The sequence below is a fragment of the Neolamprologus multifasciatus genome, chromosome 15 (genome assembly GCF_963576455.1).
Source record: "Neolamprologus multifasciatus chromosome 15, fNeoMul1.2, whole genome shotgun sequence".
Classification (NCBI taxonomy): Eukaryota; Metazoa; Chordata; class Actinopteri; order Cichliformes; family Cichlidae; genus Neolamprologus; species Neolamprologus multifasciatus.
Window position 1 is genome coordinate 645505 of NC_140453.1, and position 14496 is coordinate 660000.

General features: G+C 48.5%; 1 protein-coding gene across 1 annotated transcript in view; it reads left to right on the forward strand.

Moving 5' to 3' along the window:
- Positions 1 to 993: 993 nt before the first annotated feature.
- The window catches only part of snap25a (synaptosome associated protein 25a), a 33100-nt gene continuing 19597 nt past the window's right edge, over positions 994 to 14496 (forward strand). Inside the window, exon 1 of the mRNA XM_085132059.1 lies at positions 994 to 1156. The gene's annotated coding sequence lies outside the window, so the exon portion shown is untranslated. The remainder of the gene's footprint in view (positions 1157 to 14496) is intronic.

The following is a 14496-nucleotide window of genomic DNA, read 5'->3' on the forward strand; positions in this document are numbered from 1 at the left end:
GTACATTCATGTAGTTGTAAACAGCATGATAATATATTAAGTAATCCAAAGTATTCAGAATACGTTACTCTCATTGAGTAACGTAACGGAATACGTTACAGAATACATTTTGGGGCATGTAATCTGTAATCTGTAATGGAATACATTTTAAAAGTAACCTTCCCAACACTGGCAAGAACACATAATTATCATTTGTTGTGAAGCTTCTGCTCATGGAGGACTCTTGTTGCTTATATTTGAGTGTTTCTCTGCTTTCCTTTTCTGCGATGCTAGCACAGTGATGATGCAGCAAAGTGCTGCACACGGCTGGTTTCCTGTCATTTAGGACTGGCCTCCAGTCTGCCCATCTAACTCTGTGCTTAGTTGACAAACCAAGAAACCACCAACTGATGCCATGGTTACAGCTACCAGAGGATTATTGTGCAATAAGTTACAGGCCTCACGCTGCTCTCTGTGTTAGTGAACGTTCTCCAGTGTACGACCTTTGACATCATCCCTGTTCTGTGTGTCGTCATTTGATGAAGACCTTATGATATTGCAGTAGCACCACGTCAGTGCAATATGGTTTCCACAGATCATGATTACTCATGGTGGGGTTTAAAATGATAGTGTAGAGCCCCACTCACGGCCCACTGACACGAGTGAACGCTGTCAGTGTGACAAACTGACACCTCTGAGGCTACAGATGCTCTGAGGAACTTGTTGGGGTGATAATGATGATGCAGGATCGTCTTATATGAAGTGAAAGGCCTGCAGGGATGTATGAACAGCTGATGTGTTGAATTATGTTTGGCTTCCATGTGCTGGGCTTCATGAATCACACAGCAGCAGCATATGAAACCATGTAAACAGCGCTGAGAAGCTGCTGCCCGTTATAACAAAGACTTTCTGAAGTCTCTCTCTCTCTCTCTCTCTCTCTCTCTCTCTCTCGATGACAGTTATCTATTAAAAGCTGCTGCTGACGTCAAAAGTGTCCGCCATCTTTGAGGAGAGCTGCACCGCTTTCCCCCCCATTGAAGAACAAGTGAGGAGGAACCAGCCGACGCGCAGTGCCTTTGCTGCAGTCACATACAGAGAGAGGCTGGTATCGGTTAGCTGTTGATACTCGCAGACATTTCCTCCCATACTGACGGCGGGACACCGAAAACAGGCGCAGGTAAGACCGGAGACGCTTTTCCGCGACATTTGAAGCCATTTGTGTTCCTCGGGACGGCTGAGATTGTGCGGATCGAGGCGGGAGATGTTTAGCGTGGAGGGAAACCGTGGATGTCGGGTGTGTTTCAACATAAATGACGCTGGGATAAAGATGGTTTGTGTGCTTTTGGGTGTCGGGGCAGTGCTGTGGACGATCTGCGGCACTGTTAGGGCGAGGAAAGCAAAGGACGTGGTTTGGTTGGGGGGGGGGGGGGGTGATGCGTGACCTCCTGGGTGATAAATCTCAAACGCGCAGTGGAAAGCTGACAGGATGGATGCGGTGCGCTATAATGCGCATATTCAGTGTGGGCGTTTTCAGCGCTTCAGCACCTCGGACAGAGACGGAGACGGAACACACCGAGGAGGTGAAAGCAGCGTCGTTTCCTTTTGTTAAAGCGTTTGTCGCTCTGTAAAAGAGGGCCGGGGGTGTTTTCCTTCAAAACAGGTGTAGACTGATGTCGCAGCAGGATGATGAGGCGTGAATCAACGTGTCGCATTCACGCCACCCAGAAAGGAAATTAAAGCAAACACGCAGAGTCGCGGTGACTGGACGTGGCGTGTTCGTGGGGATGTCATGTAATAGTAAACTGCGCCATGGTGGAGTCGGTGGAAGGAGGGTAGCCGACATAAACAGTAGTGGGGGGGGGGAGGGGGGGCGTCGAGTTCTGTGAATGCGACGCTCCCTTCTTCCTTCTTTTACGCAGTACCTGCGCATAACATGCCCGATCCACGCCACGCGTCTACGTGTCCGTGGCAGAGAGGGAGAAGGTGTGTGGATAGGTGGCTGAGGGGAGAAGAAGGGGGACAGTGCTGGGGGTGAAACCCGCACTATGACACCCTCCTCTCCCTCCTCCCGTGTCCCATCCAGCGTCTATGGCCATGCACGACACTGTCAATGATCCCAGCACGCGCTGTCTTGTCAATCAGGCTCGTGCGCTAAATCGATACCTGAGCTCCACACAACGTGTAACAGTTGAAGTGTTTCTGATCCACGACAGTAGGAGACACACGAACCACGACACGTCAGATCGGACCGTTAACTGCTTTCTGCAGGAGCAGCGAGCCCAGCAGCGTCAGGTGATCTGTGTGTGCGTGGCGTGATTTACCACACTCACCGTGTTCACTTCAGTCTGCGTGTTTGAAGCTTTGGTAACAAACAGTAGCTCAGTCACATCAGTCCAACAGCGTGTCTGCTGTGGAGGTGCAGAGAGCCGCTTGTTGCTTCTCCTGAGCTTTGATGATGCGGCAGATTAGACAGGTTTGGATTTCTGGCGCACCTGAAATTACATTACACTCCCACATGGTGCGTAAGTGCCGGGCTGATTACTGACACATGCTCAGTTGAATGTTTGGCACGTCACTGGAAATCTGCAGTGTGAGTTTCCATGAAGCAAAAGCTGCTCAGACGGCGTGTTTAACACAATCATGTCTGAAAGCAGAGCCTGCAGGCTGATGGATCAAAGGACGGCCTACAGTTCGTACGGCCCCTCAGGAGACCCGGTTGCTGCTTCTCCACAGCACGTTATGCGGTTGGACTGCAGAGAGGGGGAGAGGCAGACTTGGGGAGGGGGTGGGGGGGGGGATGCCAGGCCTGTACTGCACACACTGTGAAAGGGCTGCTTTCTGGATAAATGGTGACTTGCAGCACCATCAGCACGCACTGATTGTTTCTTAGAAACACCGCGGCCATTGTTCGTTTCACAGGAGCACTTTCACGCCTGCCAAAGCTAAAGCCTCTCTGATTGATGCTGAGCCGGCCGGCGCAGTGCGTTTTGGTGCAGGTACAGCTCTTATTATTGGCTTCTCTCTCCCCTCTCCAGAGGTTCTGAGTTAGGCCTTCAGCCTGACGCTGAAATAATCAAATGCAGTCACACAAACCCAAAATGAAACTAGATGCTCATGTTTGATTATTTGTACTGACGCCAGTCTGGGGCGATATTTCTATATCTGCTGGAAAGACAGAGTGAAATTTTGAAATATTTATAAGCTTTATCATGTCTGTGACACAGGATCCTTCACACCTCGAATATTAAACTCAGCAGCAGCATCACAGAAACAGCTGAGCGTCTGAATCCAGGCTAAAGCTGGAGATCAGTCTGGGAATGATTGAGCAGAGATGTACGTGCATCCCTCTGAACTGCTCAGCGGTCGTGTCTCGCTGTCACAGAGCAGTTCAAGTTTTGGCTGCATAAAAACAAAATCATCTTCATCGATTGAGCAGAGCTGCAGCGCTGTTGCACGAGCAGCTTTGGTGGTCGTTCTCACTGTGGGATTAGTCACAGCAGCTTCAGGTGTCCAGAGGACAGGATGTGGCTTCTGAGGTGAAATGCTGTGAGCTTCTCTGATGTGTCAGAGGAGGCGTTATGAGCCTGTGAAACGGCTTCAGCGTTATCAGACGACCTTACATGTTGTTGTGCATCACTCATGTTACAGTGCAGATTTAAACGGAGCAAAGAGCGAACAGAAGCACAGAGATCATCCAGATTATTAACTCTCACTGACTGAGGGAGGAGAGATGAAACCTGGAAAGTAAAAAGTAATAAATACGTTTATTTCTTTAATGTTAAGAGTTAGATGAGCAGATGTCATTAACATTAAATTTAGCCTTATTGGCTAAATTTAATTTTATAGGCTGTATAGGCTATACAGCCTCCACGCTGTTGTTTCTAAAGTCGTTTTAGCTTCTGTACACAAACAGCTGTTTACAGCTGTTTACCGTTTAAGTTAAACTCACAGGCCTGGTTAGGGCATGTAATGGTCCCTAACCCGTCATTAAGTATCCTTTGACTTTGTCTGAAGTTCTCTCAGGTCACTACAACGTGTGAAATCCTCCCATTTGTCCTTCCTGTTAGCTCGCGTGCTGCCAGCATTATCCTCTGAGGCCAAGCAGACAGAGTGGAAGTGCTGTTATTTAAAAGTGCACATACTTTGGTAAACAGCCCGAAGCTTTATTGAGAGTTTGCACTCGTTCACTGTGACTCGTGGTCTTTTTTTTTGCTGTACTGAAGATTAAATTGTGACCCAGCTTTGTGTGTGAGCATCGATGTTGTCGTCATGAAGAAATCAAAGAGTCTTACTGAGTCAAACTGCAGCTTTAGAAGGAAACAAAAGCTAATTTGTTTGCAACGATCAGAGTGGAGATATTAAAGTGGCAGCAGCTTGCTGGTGTCCGGCCAGCCCCCACGTGACAACCTGTCACCTGCTCTGTATGTAAACAACAACACAGAAACAAGATGGCCCCTCCGGCGGCGACGAGACTGCTGCACAGAGGCTTCATCCTTCTCAGCTGAGCGTGTCATACGCAACTTTTGATGATATGTTCTGATGTTCACGTAGCACTCATCGGTTCATTTTGTAGATTTGTCAAATTACATGAGGTCGCTCAGCTAAATGTTATTTATAGCGAGGCAGCGCCGCACTTGTCTCCGCTCAGCGCTCGCACAGCGCGACTTCTCTAAATTTAGTTTGATTCATCTTACCTCAGCTGTAGCTCGTCACAGCAAACATGACAGCTAGAGAAAGTTAATATTATCTCCCAAGTGATGCTTTTGTTTTTGAAGCTTTCCTGGCACAAAAAGCCACGTTCAGCTTTCCACCGCGCCCGCCATCACTCCGCCATCACTCCGCCATCTGTCCTCTCGGCGGCTCTCACAGAAACCTTTGATTAATGAAGGAATAACAAAGAGAGGGAGTGGGGGAAATGATGGAGGGAGAGGGTGCGGAAACGATTGTCAGGCCGAATTATTTCAAACACACGTTGAGAGAAAATAGCACAAATACACAGAAAGATGCTGCCATTAAAACGAAGCAAAGTCTGCACAGTTTGGAGGCTAATTCCAAATTACAGCTGTGAACCAGAAGCAGCCGTTCACCATGTTCACCAGGGAATACACGTGTCCGATTTCACTGTGGAAAGCAGATCTTTTGGAGTGGAAACATCTCCGTGTGTGCGTATGAAGGATGTGGTATCATTTTCACCCGACCATTAGCCTTTCAGTGTCGTTGTGCTGGAAACCATCCACGAGCTTTTCTTTCTTTCAGAATAAAAGCTCGTGTCGAGATAAAGCCGGTAAATGGATCTGCTCGGGTCAACGTGAACACGCCCTACACGCTGCACATTACACAGCATTGTGTGTGCTCAGGTGTGTGCACAAGTGTGCAAACATGACCCGGTGTGGCGCGTGGAGACGTGTTCACGGGAGGATCAGTGGGGGGGTATTGAGTGGGGGGGTTAGTTGTGTAATAAATGATGCTGCAGTGCAGCTGAGGAGGGTTGTTGGTGCAGATTAGCATCTGCAGCGCTTTGACAGAAACATGAAGCAGCCTGGTCTGTGTCAAAGTCGTATTTATAGCGTCTGCACGCGCTGCATCATCACTGCATCATCACTGCATCATCACTGCATCATCACTGCATCATCACTGCATCATCACTGCATGCAGTCACTGGGCGAGGGGCCGTCTATGCTGCGTGTCCTGGTCATGATTTAGCTTCTCATTCACTACACAGAGGTTCAGACTGCTGTACCAGGACACACAGGAGCTTCTTGGTGTGAACAGCATCACTTCCTGGTTTGAACAAAAACATTGTGTTTTACAGTAAAAGATATTTTGTTGTGCTAATTAAAATAAGCCCTTTATGAGCTGGTGAGGACGCTCATCTGCATGAAAAGGCTCATAAATGCATTGTGAGCAAACACAGTATCAGTGTTATTGATCTTTCTGGGCCTGTCAGCAGGTCAGAGATGCAGCTTCTCCTGCAAACAGACGTGACCGTGTGCGACTGACCGCAGCTTTCTGAGCAAACGAAACAAGAAACACAAAAGTTCAGCTTCAGTTTATCTACATCAAACAAATGATCATTATTTTTAAATCTCTCATAAAAAGGAGTTATTTTCTATTTCCCACATGCTTCGGACAGATAAGGAAGCGAGCTGCTGTTTGCTGTGTTTATGATCCGGATGGTTTTGCAGACTGGAATTCTGTTTCAGGATGAGACTGTGTCAGCAACATTCCCAGTGCAAACCACTGTGAAGCAGTAATGGTGCATCCATACTGATGATGGTGTAACAGTCTGACGGTGCTGCAGCGTCGCTAACACAGCAGACATCCTGCCGCCGCCCTCTGCTGCCTCCAGCGCTTCCTGTCTGGATTCCTTCAAACATGGTGGAAAAAGAACTTCTGCTGCGGTTTTTCCAGAGAGCTTCACGTCCCCCCGCCCTGATGTTTATTGCGTCGTAAAACAGGAGAGGCCGTGCTTCTAATTCAAAACGGGACCGTTGTTCCTCCTCTGGAACCACCTAATCCCCTCGTCCCATCGGATGCTTCCTTGTTTCCAGCTTTACTGCCAACATCACCCCACGAGCCTCCATCCCTGTCATGTTTTGCTTCTCACATGTCAAATCTCCGCAGCCAAAACCTCATCTGCAGCAACCACATGGCAGTTAATGTGGCGGCGTGTGCCCCGTGTGGCGGCGTGTGCCCCGTGTGGCGGCGTGTGCCCCGTGTGGCGGCGTGTGCCCCGTGTGGCGGCGTGTGCCCCGTGGGTCAGCGTGCAATGAACCCAAAAAGCCACCCTGAGAGGCTGTGAGCTCTTTGGACATTTGCTGCTTTTCACTCATCTTCAGTCGTGTCCATGTTTTGATGAAGTTGATGTCATGTTTACATGTTGATGTCACACAGTGGAAATTTGTGTGTTTATCAATCTGTGTGTTGGTCCATAGTGTTGGTTTTATCCTCATATTTATATTATGTGTGTTAATCCACTGTGGACTAAACAGACGATTGGAGGCGCCTGTGAGGTGGGGGCGTTCCCAAACGTGGCCTATCAGACGCCAGATTGACCTGTTAAAGGGGAGAGTGAGCGCAGAGACAAAGGGAGCGACGCAGGAAAGGTGAGCAGGAGAGAAAGGAACGCGTGTGAACACGTGTGTTGAAGGACCTGCTGCCTGACTGCAGCGAGTCGTTCGGCGATCCGGTCCCAACGGCAGGAACAGCAACAGCGGGTGGCGATGGCTGCAGTTCACAGCAGGGCAGGGATGTCCCTCTGCCTGCATCTGACGGTGAGGCGAGGGAGGTCGTGTGCAGGTGTGGAGTGGGGCGGGACTGTGCGGCGACGCGCTGTCAGGAGGAGGCAGGTCTGCGACAGGAGCCCCTCCTTGTTCTTCTGGCCGGCGTGGTTCCCATCCCAGAAGAGAAATTCCTCAACGTAGTAAAGAACTAACTGTAAATTACATCTCTCAGCAAAAATGCAAAAACATATTATTTGTTCCTGTTTCTTTACTTGAACCAATCAAAAATGTCGACGATGCTCAGCTTGACAGGCAGAACGAAGCGTTTCAGCTGCTCTAACCCAACAAGGCTGGACGACCCCACTGACGCTGTGCAGTGTGTCCTTAAAGCATCGAGGACATTTGAGCAAGTGGAGGCTAAAAGGCTCTAAAACTCTGCATAATCAGCATCTGAAAGTCACGTCCTGAAGAAACAGGAAAAACCATCTACAGCCAGAAAAGGACCAGATACTGAGGCGCCGTGCAGCGCCGTGCAGCGCCGTGCAGCGCCGTGCAGCGCCGTGCAGCGCCGCGGGGAAAGAGGCTGATGGGCAACAGCTGCATCATCATCATGTGCCTGTGCAGCAAGGCAATGATCCCAAACACACAAATGCAAACACACACAACAGAAACCTGTCAGTCACAGACTGAGCTCAAGGTCACAGAAGCCGTTTGAGCCTGAAGAGAACAAACGAAGAAGAAACGCGTTCGCACCAAATATCGACTTTCAAACTCATTAAACCGGTTTTTGCTCCATGTGCTGAGTCTGCACTCATGTTTGCACGTTTCCATGAGTCGGTGCATGAATTGCACATTTTTATAACAAAATACAAAGAAGTGAAGAGTGACGTTTGCACAGTACTGTATATGTGTGCTTCTCATTCGTGTCCACTCACGTTTCCACAGCAGCTCAGAGTAAACGGCGTCTGCAGCACTGACGTCCACCAATAAGCAGAGAGATCTTTACCTTCAGTCTATCTGCTCTCTGATCGCAGATGAAGCTGCAACATCAGCTTCAAGCCAGCTGGACGATCACATGTTCTCTTCATGGTAAAGGAGCATCCGCAGCTTTTTTAGAAAGCGTGGGACTGTAGCCGCTGACGTTTCCAGAACGCCGTTTATGAATGTTGCAGCTCCGCTCAGCAGTGACGAAGGAACGGGACAAGAATCGACGTGTTTTATCACAGCTGAGTGAAGCACCTCGGGCAAGCACACGATATGTTATATGTTGTTCTATAATCTGTCCTGTGGGACGCTGTGATTGGTTGTAGTTCTACACATAGAGACGGCAGAGCTCCGGGTCGTCACCTGCCCCGAGCTTGAAGCCGTCACAGTCACCACGTCTGCTCTCTTTGTGTAACATGTTGTGTTTCACCTATTCTGGGATGTTTCCAGCTTGAAGCTACAGTCTGGCTGTCAGCGACTCTTTGCTCTGTTTATTTTACGATTGTTATTCCCCCCCCCCCCCCCCCCCCCCCGAGCCAAGGTGTGAAACTGGGTGTGGGTCCCAATCAGCCAGAGTTTCAGGTGAGCTCATTGTGAAACCTGGCCCCACCTTATCATGTGATGTCCTGAGGTCAGATGGCCCAGGATGTGAGTGGGCGTTAAGGCGTCTGGAGAGGGATCTCAAAACTGGATTATAGATGGCAGAGAGTTGGTGTCGTAAACCACCGCCTCTGTTCAAAGATGGTCGCTCACAGTGGACATAGATGCTTCTTTCACTCCTCTTTCAAACCATCTGTCCTCTCTGTCCAAAACGTGAACATTGGCATCCTCGAAAGAGTGACCTTTGACCTTTAGATGCAGATGGACAGCTGAGTCTTGTCCTGTGGAGGTGGCTCTTCTGTGTTGTGCCATGCGCTTGTGAAGTGGCTGTTTGGTCTCTCGATGTAGAGGTCTGGGCATTCCTCGCTGCTGTACAGCAAACACCACATTGTTAAGTCTGTGTTTTGGCGTTTTGTCCTTCAGGTGAACCAGTTTCTGTCTGAGTGTGTTGCTGGGTCTGAAATGCACCGGGATGCTTGGAGAAAACTCTCCTGAGTTTCTCTGATACTCCGGCTACAGAGGGGATGATCCTCCCTCGCTGGTGTCTGATCTTCTTCTCTCTGCATCTTTGCTGACTTTATAAAAGCCTAATTAGGATAACTGCATGTTTTAAGTGCTTCCTTTGTGAGATGGAAAGAAAAATGATCCTATTTTTAAATCAGCAGCATCAGACCTGGTCTGAAAAGGCCTGATGTGAAGAGGGAAACACGAAGACTGTCAGCGTCCTGTCGGTGCTGCTGTTTCCTGTCCTAAATCTCACTTTGTGGTCTTTGTCACGTTCACAGTAACACAGGAGCTGGTCTGATGCTGTCCTGGCACATGTGGGCTGCACAGTTAAAATGCTCCACGGCTGCAGTGGGAGTGGGTGAATCAGTGCCAGGATCTTGGACCTCTCAGGTCAATGATTCAAAGCGTTATCTTTGGAGCCGCTGGGATGTTGCTCCAGCTCTGCTGACACTTGGTCTCTTTGCTTCAGTTATTATCCGTCCCTGCTCTCGTTATTGTGTCAGCAAGATGCTAATGTGGAGCTGCAGAAATATTTAGATATTTGTTTGCATAGCATTTCATCTGCAGCTGAGCTGTTTTTAAAAGAAACGTCCGCTTGATCCGATTTATCTTCGTGCTGATATGAGTGCGAGCGTTTCAAATGAGGGAGAACATCAGTCCGAGTGACGGGCTGCAGGAACAGCTAACGTGTTTCTTTTTAAACGGCCACATCAAACTCTCAGCTGTTCCTCTGCCAACACGGCTCGTTTCCAACGACCATGGGTGACGTTTAAATCCAACAATTGAAGCACGAGCGTCGCATGAATCTGCAGATGAATCTGCATTTGCACAGGAAAGCAGAAAACGAGACGTTATGTTGAACTGTAACATCGAGCAATGCTGCTTATTTAATCCAGTTGATGTTTTCCAACCCACGAAAGATTCTCGTTTGGTAACGATACGAGGGACAGAGATGACACGTTTGAAACTGATAAGCAAACAAAATGGCAGCTGCACACACACACACATTATGTCACATGTCGACTGATTCGGTCGTTGCCGTCTTTTCATAAAACACTTGATGGTTCACACATGTTCAAGTGTTTTATAATGTTTTCTGATGTAAAAGAAGACGGTGGAGGAGAAATACGTCAAAGCACAGCCAGAGCTGGGGGAGGGGAGGGGGGGGGGGTAATCATCTCCAGGTAGCGTGTGATTGGACGATGAAATATGCCGTTCCATCGGGGAATGGAAATAAGGGCGTCCTCGCACCTTTGCCTGTTGTTCCCGTGGCGACTCCATCCTGGTGTTGCTCCACGTGAGGAGCCTGAAATATGGAAGCTGTGTGGAGGATATAAGTGCAGGTATTTCTGTTCCACTGATCAGTGCGGCCACGCAGTCACGCCATCACAGCGGCGTCTCTAGCACCATAACTCAACCCCGTCATGAGCAGACCTCACTCTGGGACAACATGCATGTAATAAAGCACGTATGTATGGCTTTGTGTGTCTAGTACATCCTGCTGCAGCCTTTGAGCGCTCCATTTCCTGTTTCTTATCACCTTCTTCAGGTCAAAGGTCATACTGCTCACCGTTTCGTGCCATAAATGTCAGCGTCCTTGTAATATGTGATGACAGGGCAACAGAAAGTCTTGGCCAAAGGTCACGAGGCTGCAGGGACACAACAGAAGCAGACAGACGTGGCAGCTGATGGTTTCCACTCAGTCCCTGCATTTGTGAGTGAAACGAGGTTTTTATGGCGATGTTTGGTGAGCACGGGGAAGTATGAGCTTTAATTACATGCATCATGTCTTTAATATGTGCTGTATATGTTTGTAAAGACCATGTGTAACAATCCTGGGACAGTCTAACAGGAGGATCACATCGTACTATATCAGAGGACAGGTCTGCTCTGTTACTCCTGCTTCGTAGCTGCGTGAGGATGATTCATGCAAAACAATATTATTTCATGCAAACTGGGACACGTGGTCCATGCACACTAGACGACCTGCTGCAGACACGTCCCTCATTTATCAGCTCAAATTTACCGTCCTCAGTAAACTCCTGACAGGCCGTGTGCGAGTAATTAAGTGTTTCTCAGATGGGCTGGCCAACATTTAATCAGATGGGACTCTGCAGACAAACGCTCCTCTGAGAGGAAACATTTCACGGACGACGGGCCGGCTCCTGGTTAAAGGTCATCACGGGTCACCGGTTAATGGGACCCATCTGAAGCCATGCAGCGCTCTCAGAGTCTCTCTGTGGGATCAGTGAACGTACAAATACACATTAAAGCACCACATCCAATAGATGCAGACAAACAGATGTTTGTAAGTCAGCTCGAAATAAATATGCTTCATTTATATCACACAAAATCATAACAACGGTGACCTTAAGGTGCTTTATGCTGTAATGTCGACCCAACAATAACCAGTGTTGGGAAGGTTACTTTTAAAATGTATTCCATTACAGATTACAGATTACATGCCCCAAAATGTATTCTGTAACGTATTCTGAATACTTTGGATTACTTAATATATTATCATGCTGTTTACAACTACATGAATGTACTATTGCTGTGATTTATTACTGTTACTGAAGGTCCGCGGCTCCGAACCGTAGTAAAGGGACCTCTGGCTAATACGGTGGGTTCTGTGTCGGCTCGTAGCTGAAAACTAGCTTTACTTTGTTGTCTGGGTCAACTTTGCTAGCAGAGACAGAGAGAGGCGTTGAAAGGCTGCTCCAACAGAACTTATTGTTTCAGAGGAAAACACGAACACGGTGTACAGTCGAGTCTTAATAGCTTACTTACAACTGGGCTCGTCAGGCTCTCTTCTTGGCTGCAGTGGTTATTATTATATTTACATGCTTCCAGCTCCCGTTTCTGCTCGATGACAGCTCGTACTTTTCCTTTTTCTCCCTCCCTCGCTCACAGACACATAACGTGTACGGCAGTCCATTCTCCCTGCAGCACGGACTACACTGCCCATGATGCTACATTCTTTAGAGCTATACCTGTAGCATTCTGCCTGTTAGCTTAGCACAACAACAACAACAGGCGCTCTCTCACCCAGGAAACACGCAGAGAGAGAGCGTCACCCTGTAACCATGGCAACCGTAACGCTGCCTGGAACAGCAGAACGTAGCTGTCAAACAAAACCCAAACAGTCCTGACCCGCCACAATATGAAACAGGGAAGTACCGCCGTGTAATCCATTTATTTCAACAAAGTAACTGTATTCTAAATACCACCTTTTTAAACGGTAACTGTAACGGAATACAGTTACTCATATTTTGTATTTTAAATACGTAACGGCGGTACATGTATTCCGTTACTCCCCAACACTGACAATAACACATACAGAGAGAACCCCAACAATCATATGACCCCCTATGAGCACTTGGCGACAGTGGGAAGGAAAAACTCCCTTTTAACAGGAAGACTCTGTGGTTGAACCAGGCTCAGGGAGAGGCGGGGCCATCTGCTGCGACTGGCGTGGCGTGAGGGGAGGATCCTGTTAATCGGTGCAAATACACATTAATAAAATATCACCACAACGTCACTGACTGGAACAACTGGATCACACACTTGTTGTGTGGTCTGAACTGTAACTGCAGACCTTATTATTATTATTATTAAACACCACAAAGACGAGAGGTCGAGTCCAGGTACGGGTGGAGGTGAGGTCTCACACGACGACAGCAGACATGCTCACGATGTCACTGATCCTACATGACCGGCTCCTGTGCACATTCACTGACCAGCACAAAGGCAAAAAGGCTGCAGGGTGAAATAACCTGACTGTAAATACCAGAAAAGCTGTGCAGGGTGAAAAAGAGCTTATAGGTCTCAGGGACAGGTGATAGGAGCTTCCTGGGCAGCAGATTTACTGGATAATAAGAACATACACATGTCGTCCTCCATTAACTCAGAGTATCTGCATCAAGCCTGCGTTCACTGAGTTACTGATGAACCACCCACAGAATAACTGATTCCACATAAACAACATGAGCTCCGTCGTTTTCCGTCTCTCCCTGAGATGACCCGACCGTACATTTGTTGCAGAGCTCAAACCGACGGCGCAGATGGGAGCAAAAACGCCGCGCGTGAGGCGCGTGATTGAAGCGTAAAGTAAAAGGTCAGCGCGGCCTGCTCACACTTAATTGCCTGAATTTAGTGATGTAGCGAGACACCCGGGCGATGGCGGCCTTTCTTCCCCCGACAAGTGCTGACCACGCTTTATGTAACCCAACATGGCCGACATGCAGGAGAGCGAGCAGGAAGGGGAGAAAACGCACGTCGGACGCGTGTTGGCATTCAGCTGTGGTGATTGTGACACGATCTCTATCTGCCACCCAGCGAGGCTTTAATGATCCAGAGCGTGGCATGCTGGGTAATATTCTCTCACATCTGCGCTGCATCAGTTAAACTGATGTTATGATGTTTGCATTAAGTGCAGCTGGTAGATGTTGTTGTTTACATGGACGGCGCCAAATCATGATGACAGACTCTACATGTAAGACAGAGACCCTGTAATAATACAGAGGAACCAGGGGGAGGAAACACTCGCCTCCCCGAGACTGAGTGGGTGGAAACCATCAGTGACATCATGTGAATGTGTAATATTTACGCTTCTTTTACGTCCGTTTGGCCAAATCAAAATAACGTGTCTGACTGGTTACCTGATAAATGCTTCACTGTGGCAGACGGCACACTCGCAGTTTATCGTTAAGATGACTTCCTGCTGATGCAGGAAACAGGAAGCAGTCAGAGGAAACAGTGAAGCTGAGGTCCATAAAACCAGCACCATGAGCTGATTCCTCGACCCTTCTGTCAGGTTTCACACCCGTGGTCGCGTCTGTCCCTCAGGATGTGCATCAATTCATTCTTCGTGCCTTCGGGTCATAAAGAGACATCATAGTCGAGTTTTACATGTAGTTGCCTCGATTGGTCCTGTAAACATGTCCGCTGATAATCTCTCTCATGCTCATCTTTCCTGCAAGCTTCTGGTCATTTTGCATCTGGATGCGTCCAGATGTTTAGCCAGTGATACCAGCCTCTGGTGAGCCGCAGAGACCAGAGAAGCGTTGCAGCTACAGCAGCACGCGCTGTTTATTTCTCAGGCTGAAAGTCGCAGAAGCCGGGATTCCTCTGCCCGTTCGCTCCCCAACAAACAGACAGTCCTCAGTTACGCCGCCTGCAACAGCAAACAGCGGCCTGTGGA